This window comes from Hyaena hyaena, unplaced genomic scaffold (genome assembly GCF_003009895.1).
Source record: "Hyaena hyaena isolate Hyena2069 unplaced genomic scaffold, ASM300989v1 scaffold_1056, whole genome shotgun sequence".
NCBI lineage: Eukaryota > Metazoa > Chordata > Mammalia > Carnivora > Hyaenidae > Hyaena > Hyaena hyaena.
In genome coordinates this window covers 109,527-122,530 of record NW_024081689.1, presented here as the reverse complement: position 1 = coordinate 122,530, position 13,004 = coordinate 109,527, and positions in this window count along the sequence as shown.

The window sequence follows — 13,004 nt, the reverse complement described above, 5'->3', positions numbered from 1 at the left end:
CACGTCTTTATTCATCAGTTGATGGACGTTTAGGCTCTTTCTATAATTTGGCTATTGTCCCTTCAGTGGCTTTCTGATGGACATGGTCTTTCATTACTTCTCTTAGTAACCATGCCTCTGGTATTGTTCTTTCTTCATCTGAAGTCCCACTTTTTAAGAAGGGCAGTCCTTGTAGTGATGATTCACTTGTCCCAGGACAGTCAGGATGACCTTATTGGAAAGAACTGGTCTCAGAAGGTTTGCCAGTACTCCTGAGCTAGGTTCTAGAAAGGTTCTGGCCAGTAAACTTCATTGAGATAATGGAGATGCCCTGTATCTGTAGTTCAGCATGGTAGCCCCTAGCTACTATATGTAGCAACTAGTACTTAAGATGTGGCTAGAATAACTGGATTTATAGCCTATTCAACTAAAAACAATTTTTTCCAAAATTTTATGAAAAATTTCAACATTCAAAGAATTGTAAAATGAACACCCATATGCCAATCTAGATTCTATAATTTTTTTTTTTACTGAAGTAAGTCTATTAGAAATACTGTCCTGTTGATTTTTCACTTAAGAATGGAATAACTGGATAACTGGTGTCAATAGATCACTTTTTTTAGTGCCATTTAGTTTTGATTAAGTTTATTTACTTTCAAGTTAGCTAACATACAGTGTATACAGTGTTCTCTTGGCTTCGGGAGTAGATTCCCATGACTCATCACTTACATAAAACACCCAATGTTCATCCCAAGTGCCTTCCTCAATGCCCATCACCCATTTCCCCTCTCCCCATCCCCCCATCAAACCTCAGTTTATTTTCTGTATTTAAGAGTCTCTTATGGTTTGCTTCCCTCTCTGTAACCAGATATATAATATTTATGTGAGTGTGTGTCTTCTGTTAAGTTTCTCAACTTCCACATATGTGTGAAAACATGATATCTGTCTGACTGACTGACTTATTTCACTAACATAACACCTTCCGGTTCCATCCATGTTGTTGTGAATGGTAAGATCTCATTCTTTTTCATTGCCGAATAGTATTCCTGTGTGTGTGTGTGTGTGTGTGTGTGTGTGTGTGTGTGTAACTTTTTTCTTTATCCATCAGTTGATGGACATTTGGGCTTTTTCTATAATTTGGCTGTTGTTGATACTGTGCCTATAAGCATTGGGGCACATGTGCCCCTATGAAACAGCACTCTTGTATCCTTTGGATAAATTCCTAGTAGCGCTATAGCTGGATTGTAGGGTAATTCAATATTTAATTTTTGGAGGGACCTCCACACAGATTTCCAGACTGGCTGCACCACTTTGCATTCCCACCAACAATGTAAAAGAGTTCCCGTTTCTCCACATCCTTGCCGTATCTGCTGTTTGTTGAGTTGTTAATTTTAGCCGCTGTGACCAGTGTGAGGTATCTCATTGCGGTTTTGATTTGTATTTCCCTGATGATAAGTGATGTTGAGCATCTTTTCATGTGTCTGTTAGCCATTTGGAACTCTTTGGAAAAATGTCTATTCATGTCTTCTGCCCGTTTCTTCACTAGATTATTTGTTCTGTGGGTGTTGAGTTTGTTTAAGTTCTGTATAGATTTTGCATACTAACTCTTTATCTGAGATGTCATTCGCAAATATCTTTTCCCATTTCATTGGCTGCCTTTTAATTTTGTTGATTGTTTCTTCTTCAGTGCAGAAGCTTTTTATCTTGATGAGGTCCCAAAGTTCATTTTTGCTCTTAACTCCCTCGCCTCTGGAGACATGTCACATAAGAAGTTACTGTGGCTGAGGCCAAAGAGCTTGTTGCCTGATTTCTCTTCTAGGATTTTGATGATTTCCTGTCTCAAATTTAGGTCTTTAATCCATTTTGAATTTATTTTTGTGTATGGTGTAAGACAGTGGTCCAGTTTCATTCTTCTGCATGTTGCTGCCCAGTTCTCCCAGCACCATTTGCTAAAGAGTCTGTCTTTTTTCCATTGCATACTCTTTCCTACTTTGTTAAAGGTTAGTTGGCCATACTTCTGTGTGTCCATTTCTGTTTATTCTATTCCATTGGTCTGTGTGTCTGTTTTTGTGCCAATACCATACTTTCTTGATGATTACAGCTTTGTAGTAGAGGCTGAAGTCTGGGATTGTGATGCCTCTTGTTTTGGTTTTCTTCTTCAATATTACTTTGGGCATTCAGGGTCTTTTGTGGTTCCATACAAATTTTAGGATTGTTTGTTCTAGCTTTGTGAAGAATTCCAGTGCAATTTTTATTGGGATTGCATTGAATGTGTAGATTGCTTTGGGTAGTACTGACATTTTAACAATATTTGTTCTTCCAATCCATGAGCATGGAATGTTTTTCCATTTCTTTGTGTTGTCTTCAATTTCTTTCATAAGCTTTCTATTGTTTTCAGCATACAGATCTTTTACCTCTGTGTTTAGATTTATTCCTAAGCATTTTATGGTTCTTGGTGCACTTGTAAATGGGATCAGTTTCTTTATTTGTCTTTCTGTTGCTTCATTATTGATGTATAAAAATGCAACTGATTCCTGTACATTAATTTTATGTCTTCCGACTTTGCTGAATTCATGTATCAGTACTAATAGTTTTTTGGTGGAGTCTTTTGGGTTTTCCATGTAGAGTATCATGTTATCTGCAAAAAGTGAAAGTTTGACTTCTTCTTTGCCAATTTGGTTGCATTTTGTTTCATTTTGTTGTCTGTTTGCTGAGGCCAGGCCTTCTAACACTATGTTGAACAACAGTGGTGAGAGTGGACATCCCTGTCATGTTCCTGATCTCAGGTAAAAGGTCTCAGTTTTTCCCCATTGAGGATGATAATAGCTGCGAGCTTTTCATATATAGCTTTTATGATGTTATGTTCCTTCTATCCCAACTTTCTTGAGAATTTTTATTAAGAAAGGATGCTGTATTTTATCAAATGCTTTTTCTGCATCTATTGACAGGATCATATGGTTCTTTTCTTTTGTTAATGTGATGTATCACATTGATTGATTTGTGAATACTGAACCAGGCCTGCAGTCCAGGAATGAATCCCACTTGATCATGATGAATGTTCTTTTAATATGTTGAATTAGATTTGCTAGTATCTTGTTGAGAATTTTCGCATCCATGTTCATCAGAGATATTGTCCTGTAATTCTCCTTTTTAGTGGGGTCTTTGTCTGGTTTGGGTATAACAGTAATTCTGGCTTCATAGAATGAGTCCAGAAGTTCCCTTCATTTCTCTTTTTTTGGAACAGCTTGAGAAGAATAGGTACTACCTCTGCTTTAAATGTCTGGTAGAATTCCCTTGGGAAGCCATCTGGCTCCAGACTCTTATTTGTTGGGAGATTTTTGATAACCAATAATTTCTTCACTAGTTGTGGGTCTATTCAAGTTTTCTATTTTTTCCCATTTGAGTTTTGTTAGTGTGTGGGTGTCTAGGAATTTGTCCATTTCTTCTAGGTTATCCAGTTTATTTACATAAAAAAACTATGTAATTTTTCCATAGTTTTCTCTAAGAATTGTATTTCTGTGGTGTTGGTTGTGATCTCTCCTGTTTCATTCATAATTTTATCTATTTGGGTTCTCTCTTTTCTTTTTGAGAAGTCTGGTTAGAGGTTTATCAATTTTGTTTAGTTTTCAAAAAAAATAGCTCTTAGATTCATTGATCTGTTCTATTGGTTTTTTGTTTGTTTGTTTTTTTATTCTGTACTGTTTATTTCTGCTCTAATCCTTATTATTTCTCTTCTTCTGCTGGCTTTGGAGTTTCTTTGCTGCTCTTTCTAGTTCCTGTAGGTGTGATGTTAGGTTCTGTATTTGGGATTTTTCTTGTTTCTTGAGATTGGCTTGGATTGCCTTTTATTTTCCTCTTAGGACTGCCTTTGCTGCATCCCAAAGGGTTTGAACAATTGTGTTTTCATTTTTATTTGGTTTCATGTATTTTTAAAGTTCTTTAATTTCATGATTGACCCACTCATTCTTTAATACGATGTTCTTTAACCTCCATGTACTTGGAGGCTTTCCAAATTTTTTCTTGTGGTCGATTCAAGTTTCAAAGCATTGTGATCTGGAAATATGCATGGTATGATCTTAATCCTTTTGTATTTATTGAGGGCTATTTTGTGTCTCAGTACGTAATCTGTTTTGGAGAATGTTCTGTGTGCACTTGAGGAGAATGTGTATTCTGCTGCTTTTGGGTGAAAAGATCTGAATATATCTGTTAAGTCCATCTGGTCCAATGTATCATGCAAGGCCACTGTTTCTTTACTGGTATTCTGCCTATATGATCTGTCGACTGCTGTAAGTGGAGTATTAAAGTCCCCTCTCAGCACGGTATTGTTGTATATACATTTATTTATGTTTATGATTAATTGATTTGTATATTTGGGTGTTTCACATTTAGGACATAATATTTACAACTGTTAGCTCTTCTTGATGGATAGACCCCTTAATTATGATATGCCCTTCTTCATCTCTTGTTACAGTCTTTGTTTTAAAATCTTTGTCTGATAGGTGTATGGCTGCTCTGGCTTTCTTTTGACATCCTGTAGCATGATAGATGGTTCTCCATCTCCTCATGTTCAATCTGCAGATGTCCTCAGGTCTAAAATGAGTCTCTTGTAGGCAGCAAATAGATGGGTCTTTTTTTTTTTAATCCATTCTGATACCCTATGTCTCTTGATTGGGGCATTTAGTCCGTTTACATTCAGAGTGATTATTGAAAGATATGGGTTTAGTGTCATTGTGTTACCTGTAGGTTTCATGCTTGTGGTGTTGTCTCTAGTCCTTTGTAGATTTTGCTGCTTTCCACTCAGAGAGTCCCCCTTAGGATCTCCCACAGGACTGGTATTGGTCATGAACTCCTTCGGTTTTGTTTGTCTGGGAAAACCTTTCTCCTATTCTGAATGACAGCCTTGCTGGATAAAGGATTCTTGGCTGCATCTTTTTCCTATTCAGCACATTGAATATTCCCTGCCACTCCCTTGTGGCCTGCCACGTTTCAGTGGACTGGTCTGCTGCTACTGTTATGTGCCTACCCTTGTAGGTTAAGGCCAGTTTGTCCCTAGCTGCTTTCAGAATTCTCTCTTTATCTTTGTATTTTTCCAGTTTCACTATGATATGTCGTGGTGTTGATCTGTTTCTGTTGATTCTGAAGGGAGTTCGCTGTGCTTCCTGGACTTTCATGCCTGTTTCCTTCTCCAGATTAGGGAAGTTCTCAGCTATAATTTGTTCAAATAAACCTTCTGACCCTTTCTCTCTCCCTCTTCCTTTTCTGGAACTCCTGTGATGCAAATATTATTTTGTTTCATTGAATCACTTAGGTCTCTGATTCTCCCCTTGTGATCTAGTAATTTCCTTTCTTGCCTTTTCTCAGCTTCATCATTTTGCATAATTTTATCTTCTCTTTCACCTATTCCCTCCTCTTTTTCTCCCATCCTTGCTGTCAGTGCATCTAATTTATTTTGCACCTTATTTGCAGCATTTTTTAAATTCATCGTCACTATTTCTTAGTTCCTTGATCTCTGCAGCAATAGATTCTCTGCTGTCTTCTATGCTTTTTTCAAGCCCAGCTATTAGTCTTATGAGTATTATTCTAAATTCTTGATCAGATATATTGTTTGTATCTATTTTGAGCAGTTCTCTGGCTGTCATTTCTTCCTGGAATCTCTTTTGAGGAGAATTCTTCCATTTCATCATTTTGGCTAGTTTTCTGTCCTTAACATGTTTTAATAGTTTGTTATGTGTCCTGCACCTGCGACCACTACTATATTAAAAAGGCATCATACACTGTCCAGGGCCTGGCACTTCAATAAATACTTCTGGAGTGTGTTATGTGCACTCTGTTGTGTCTTGGCTGCTGTATTTCACTACTTATAGTGGTGGATTGGACCCTCCACCAGGTATGTTTTGATGTGTTCACTGAAGCAACCCTGAAAAGGAGGGGAATGTGGGGGGAAGAAACCTTATCCCAAGCTAAGTGAGAAATGATAGGGGCGAATAGAAAGACCAGGCAGAGAATCAAATAATTTATAGGACTTAAACCCGAAAGAAAGAGAGGAAAATAAGAAGGTGATACAGAAAGGGTGTAAAAAGAATATAGTAAAAATGCCTGATTAAACAAACAACTAGACCAAGAAAAGAAAGAAAGAGAGGGAGGGAGGGAAGGAGAGAGAGAGAGAGAGAGAGAGAGAGAAATATATGCATTATAAGAATTATATATAAGAATAACCAAATATAAGAATTAACCAAAAATCAAACCAGAGACTAAGTCTGATTCCATGGGGGGTAGAAAAAAAATAGAAGACTAGAAAGATATAGCAGGGAAAAGAGAAGGAAATAAAAGAAGAAACAAATAATTAAAAAAAGAAGAAAAAAGAGAAAAACAACAACAAAAACAGTCAGTTGCCCAGTGGTGCCTTGGAACGGTGGCTGCGCTGACCTGGAGGCGGAGCCAAGTGGTTCGGTCAGTGTCAATCTCACTCTGGGAGTAAAGCAGTTACTAGCCTTTGGGGGGGGGGGCGGGGGGGGCGAGGTCTGGTGTAAGCGGGTCCTGCCTCCCCTGGGGGCCCCTTCCACCCGGGGCCGCCGTCTCCTTCCCTGAAGCCCCACCGTGTTGGTGACGGGGAGGGAGAGGGTGACACCCCGGTGTCTGCCCCTCCGCGGCCTCGAACCGCACCGTTCAGGCAGCCCTCCCGGGGCAGCGTGGATGCCGAGCAGGCGCGTGTGCCCGCTGCACAGTCTCCCCACCTCCTCGGCATTCGACTGGGATTCAGAACCCGATGTCTGAAAGGGTCCCAGTCTGCATGGACCCAGAAGAATACCAGTGCGCGGATGGACAACAGGCCTCCGGCTGGCGCCTGCGGGGTGTTTCGTTCTTGGAGTGTCCCTTGTCACAGCACTCGCTACAGGGGACAGCTTTCCTGCGGTGCCGCCGGGAGCGGTACCAAGCCCGGCCAGGCGCTCGCAGGGCGGCGGCTCCGGCTGCCCTGGCCGGTGGCTCTGGTCTGGAGACAGTCCTGCGACCCTGAGACCTCCGATCTTCACTCCCGAGGCTGCTTGCAAAGTAGAAACTGTCTTCATCTCTCTTTGTATTATCATTTTCCGGACCTTGGTCCAGAGAGGGTTTTCTCTTGTCCAAATACAATCCCACACTCCCACGGCCTCTCTTTCTCTCTTCCTTTTGTTTCTCCACCGAAGGGGCTACCCCCCTGTTCCGAGCCTTCGCCGGCACCCGATTTATCTCCCCCGGTTCCCAAACACGCACCTCTGAACCGGCCAAGCTTCTCCCTACTCCTCTGGAGAGACTTCTTTCAGACTGTTGCCGCGATTCCTGGAATTCCTAGTGTTCTGGCCTCAGAGCTGCTGCGTTTGAGGGGCGAGGGAAGGCCTCGAATCCTGACTCCTCTGCCGTGTGACTCCCCCTCTCGATTAAGTTCAGGTAGCCAGGGCGCCCGTGGCGACCCTCGGGACAGAGCAGCTCTCAGCCGCGGCTTCGTGGCCTGTTCGCCATGCAGCCCCCTCTCTGGCCTTCCACACTGCGTCCGCACGCGCGGCCCTCCTCTTCAGCCTTGCCCTGGAAAGTCACCTGATCCCCACTGTGCCAGACTATACTGTGATCACCTTCGGGTCTCTTATGGAAATGAGCCTGTCTTCTCAAGCTGTAGACCTTGATGGATACGCAATGTAAAATCATGTTATAATTTTTCTTATGCTTAGATGTCAACCTCAAGGAGAAAGGGAGAAACAACTGCTCCTTTAACCTTCTGTAGGGTCACCATTTTTGGTTGCTCCTTGAAGTCATCTTCATTCTGTGGCTCCCAAGTAAGACATTGAGTAAGAGGCTGAAGACTGAACGAGGTGGGAGAAATAGTCCTTAGGTTAAAAAAAATCTTTAACGTCTTAACTCTTTGTTTTCATTCTCTGACTTCCCTCTAGTGCTGACTCACTTGTTATGCTATGTCTCCACGATCTCCTGAGTTTCTTATATTCAAACCAAGATTGGAAGATAGTTCATTAGGTTAATACTTTATATTGTTTCTAGCTTTCATGTTCCTTGTTTGAACTGGCTCTTACGTGATGGTAAGCTGCTAGTGGACAGTGATCACTAAAAATTAAATTGTGTACAATACTAGTTTTAGGTGAAACTACGTTGTTATAGCACTCAGGTCAGCAGATACATGTTCCCTCCCCCCCACCCCTCCCCATATAAAAGAGGCTTCTTACAATAATCAAAGTCATTTTCCAAGTATTGGTTCTGTGCCCCATCCCTCCCTTTGTCCCTTTTTGGGATGTAGTGTCACCACCCCAGCACCTACCAGTCTTTTCCATAGAGTTTGTGCTTTGTAAAAGTTGATTGGGATCATTGGCTTTTGTACTTCCTGCCTTCCGATTATTTGTCTTTGTAACCTAGACGGAGGTGGAAGAGATTTATTTCTGTCACGATGGAAACCTTCCAATTACCACGAATTTTGCATATGCACATACTTCTGTCACAGAGCTGTATATTCAAATGCTCTGGATAAGGGTGTGTCTTTTGGATGTGGTCCAGCTGTGATCCTAATTTTCTCATGGATTGTCCAAGTAGAGCACTTTAACTTGGCTTGACCAAAGCAATAAATAATGGCACAGCAAAGAGGACCAGTGATAATCAGAATGATCTGCAGCCTCTATCACTCTATTATATTTATGTGTGTATCTTTATTTTGAGTTTCCAGGTTTTGTGCCTCTCCTTACAGTTAAGAGTACAGGCAGATACTTCATGATGTCAGACTGAGTGTATTCATGTGGACACTTTTAATATAAATGAGAGCTGAGATTATTTTGTATATCCATCGTGAGACTATTTTGTTAGAGTCACATGAACATGGGTTGTGCTGTAAGTTCAACCACTGATCCCTGTGATATTTTTTAAAAGACCTTTTTGGGGAGCAATTTTAGGTTCACAGCAAAATGAGAAGAAGGTAAGAGATTTCCCATATACTCCAGCCGCCACACATGCACAGCCTCCTCTGTTATCAGCATCTCCAACCAGAGTGGTACATTTGTTAGGGTTGATATGTCTCCATGAACACATCATAATCACCTAAAGCCCATAGTTTACATTAGGGTTCATTCTTGGCAGTGTACATTCTGGGGGTTTGGGCAAATATATAATGACATATATCCATCATTATAGTATCAGAGCTAGTGTTTTCAGCACCCAAAAATTCCTCACGCTCTCTTCTATTTCTCCCTATGCTCCTCTCCTGGCAACTGCTACTGTTTGTATTGTCTCCATAGTTTTATCGTTTCCATAATGTCATATAGTTGGAATCATACAATATGTAGCCTTCTCAGATTGACTTCTTTTACTGAGTAATACACATTTAAGTTTCCTTCATGTCTTTACATGGCTTGATAGCTCATTTCTAGGTGCTGAATAATATTCCGTTGCTTGGATGGACCACAGTTTATCCATTTTTCTAGTGAAGAACCTCATGGTTGCTTCCAAGTTTGGGCAATTATGAATAAGGTTCCTATAAACATCTATGGGAAGTTTTAATAATTGGCATTCTAGTATTGCATGGTAATGAGCTAGAATAGAAAATTCACAGAATTTAATAAAAATAGACAACAAATAAATGAATGATTTGAGGGCAAGCTTAGAGTCTGAACAGTGTGATATAGTGGCGGGAACACTAATTCAAACATCAAAATTCTTAATTATGCCACTACTTAATTATGCAGAACTGTTTTCTTTGTCATGCCTTGAATAGAGCTTATCCATTAGTGACACAGAGCCCAAATAGCAACCTGAAATCCTTTTTCTTTTGCCATCATTTTTTCACGCCTGCTTATTTCCTGAGGTGGTCTTCTCATTTAGGTATTTAGAAATCAGAGGAAGGATGTGTACTGTTTGATTGACTGCTGGAGGGCAGTTGGGCCAATATCAACGATTTTAACTTCTAAGTATTAAAACAGTCTTTATTGTAGAGATAAGATGGACAAATGAGGTGCTAATTAGGGGAGCAAGAACCTTCAAGTGAAGTCTTTTGAGTTTTTAAAGCAAGAGCCAGAGGTTGCCCAGTGACATGAAGTTTCGGCATTAAGCCTAACAACCATGGAGGTGGGAATCTGCTTCTCAGGAGAGGGAGGAAGGCCATCTGTCCATAGGAGCTAGTGTTTATTCTGGACAAACTTCACTTTGGCCTACAAGAGGAAGAACAGCATGCTTCTGTGAAATGATAAGCCACTAAGGTTTGAAGCTGTGACCAGAAAGCTTGAAGGTGTGACTAGAAGTTGTGATCTAAGCTTCTAGCTGACGAAGTTCATATTGTCAGTAAGGGTTGAGGTAAGTTGTGTGGTTTCCAAATGGAAAAAGCTTTGCAGCCAAGCAGCCAGGAAGTAAATAAACAAATGCTTTGTGTATTCATATGTTTTATGTATCATGTGTGTTTTGAGCAACAGCGAAGACCAAGTAATAGGAACATTCAAAATATTCTTCAACTTTTCCACCTTTCTGTTTTGTTAACTAGAGGTTGAAGCAGATTAAGTTTGGTGCCTCAGTTCTGTGCTTCTTTGATCAAAGGGCTGAGGTAGGCATTTCTATTAGTCCCACATGAAGTTATTGCCATTTTTTTCTGATGCTGCATGTCTTCTCGTTTAAGAAGAAATTTGCCTCTTCCAGAAATTAGAGCTTAGAGAACAAACAACAAAAAAATTCTGAATAATTAGAGATTGTAGGGAGCAGCTGCAGAATTTGACTTTCCAATCGTTAATCTCATTTTGCTTCTCTCTAAGACGGAAAAATCTAGATTTTAGAGTCATTTCTTCTTAACTTGAATCCCCTTGTTCATCAAGCGCTCATGTAGGCATCTTATCTTTTGTCTGTGCTGCTGTTACAATAAGGGACCAGACGGATGTGAGAGTCACAGAGTTTATATAGAGAAGACGGACCAGTACGGAAGTGTAAAATGATATTCTGCAGTCATCTAGCCTCCTTCGTGAGAACTCTCCACCCTTTCACCAGCTACAAGGATGTAAATCAGAACAGAATAAAGGCTCAGCCTTACTAGTGTCTCCACAGGAGAGTACGATATAAATAGCCAGATCTGAGGTCACAGAATGGTTTTCTAGAGAAGTAGTAGTGTGCGGCCACACATTTTTCCAGTATTAATGTGCTGCCTGTCCTTCCCCACCCGCTTTCTTCTGAGCACCCACACTCCAAACCTCACATGTTAGGGACAGAGAAACTAGCTCAGCCTGTCAGGATTCCTGGATTGAAGTCCTGTCTTTTCCACTATTTATAGATCCTTCAGAGAGAGAGGGGGGAAAGTGACTATTTATTTATTTTGAAGTCTGAGAAATCCTATCTGTTGTGCTAATCTCATTGAATTCTTCCAAGTCTATCAAGTGAGCAGATACTCTTATAGAACATGTGAGGAAGCTGGCTTGAAGATCCAGAGTGACTGGTTCACACTTTTACAGCTAGGAAAGATTTGAACCTTGGACCTCAAATAATAATATTTAACATTTAATGAGTGCCTACTGCGTGTTTTCCCAGGTCTGTTTAGGCACTTTATAGACCCTATCTCACTTAATCCTCATGACAACCTTAGAAGGCGAATATTCTCGCTATTTTACTGTGATGAACCCGAGGTTTTATAGAAGTGGAGTGACTTGCCTCGAATCTCACAGGGAACCTAGAATGGGTATTTCAAGCCACATCTACCTGCTTCCCAAATTCATGCTTATAGCCTGAGGTTTGTCAAAAATCCAGGCCCTTCTGAATCCATACTCTGTGCTTTTTAGTTAGCCAGGCCTGGTTTTCAACACGGGTCAAGACTTAGCAAGAATGTGTGTCTTGGCAAGTCAGTTAACTGCCTAACATTAGTTTCTTCACTTGTAAAATGGGGACAATAATAAACAGCTATCAGCATTGGAAGGCTCTGATAAGGTTATATGTACAGCGGGTCCTCCAATAAATGATAGTGTCTCTCTCCGCCACATTTTGATCCCCATGAATACTTCTCCCACCCCTATTCCTAATGTTCTCTCAGCAGAACTGGTTGTATTTATTTATTTACTTATTTATTTTTGACGTTGAGATAGAGGGCTAGGATCTTTCCGTCTTTGGAGATGAACAAAGCCAATCCAGGACTGGGGTAAAGACAAGAAAATGCCCGGCAGCATGTACTCTTGAAGTGTCCAGACTCTACCCATGCAACTTTGCTTATATTATTGAATTAAGTTAGTCTCTGGGAGGTATCTCAGCTGAGTGCCTGCACTTGATGACAAGCAGTGATTCAGAGATTAAGGACAGCTTTGGGGACAGACGTGGGCCAAACACCAGCCACATAACCTAGGCGTGATGGTCCCAGTGGTCAGAACAGTCAGGAGCTGTGTTTGTAAAGTAGCATGGATGAGAGGTTGGCAGCGTGAGTAAACTGAAGAATGAGAAATCCTTCTAAAGTATAGTGGTTTAGTTGTGGCTGGAGGTGGTAAGGGAAAAACTGAATAAGCGAGGAATATGGTCAGAGCCGAGCGAAGTAAGGGTGAGTAACATAACTAATTTCTGTTTCTCATCCTGCCTCACTCCTCTGCTGCCCTCCATGTTAACCATAATCATGTGATGTGAAGGACGACTTCAGTTGGTTTCATAGAGCTGTATATCAAAAGACCGACAAGGACTGTATTAAATGAAAATGAACTTCAGTGAGATTTGGGTGTATTCTGGTAAGGTCTGGCTCATAGAAACAGAGTAAGAGAAATGAATTTCCTTTAACTGGAAGGTTGAAGATCTTCAGGAAGTAAGATTCGTGCACAAAACTCAAGTAACTTGAGGAATGATTCAACAGTATCTCTTCTTAAAAGGTCAAATGCAAGCATTTTCACACACAACTAGTGGTGTAGAAATGGGAGCAACTTCGCTGGAAGGCATTTGGGAATATGTATCAAAAGTTCTGTGATGTAATGATCCCATAATTTCATGTTTAAGCATTTTTCCTAAGGTGGTACTCAGAAGTAAGGCCAAATGTATATTATGCTAGCAAACAGCAT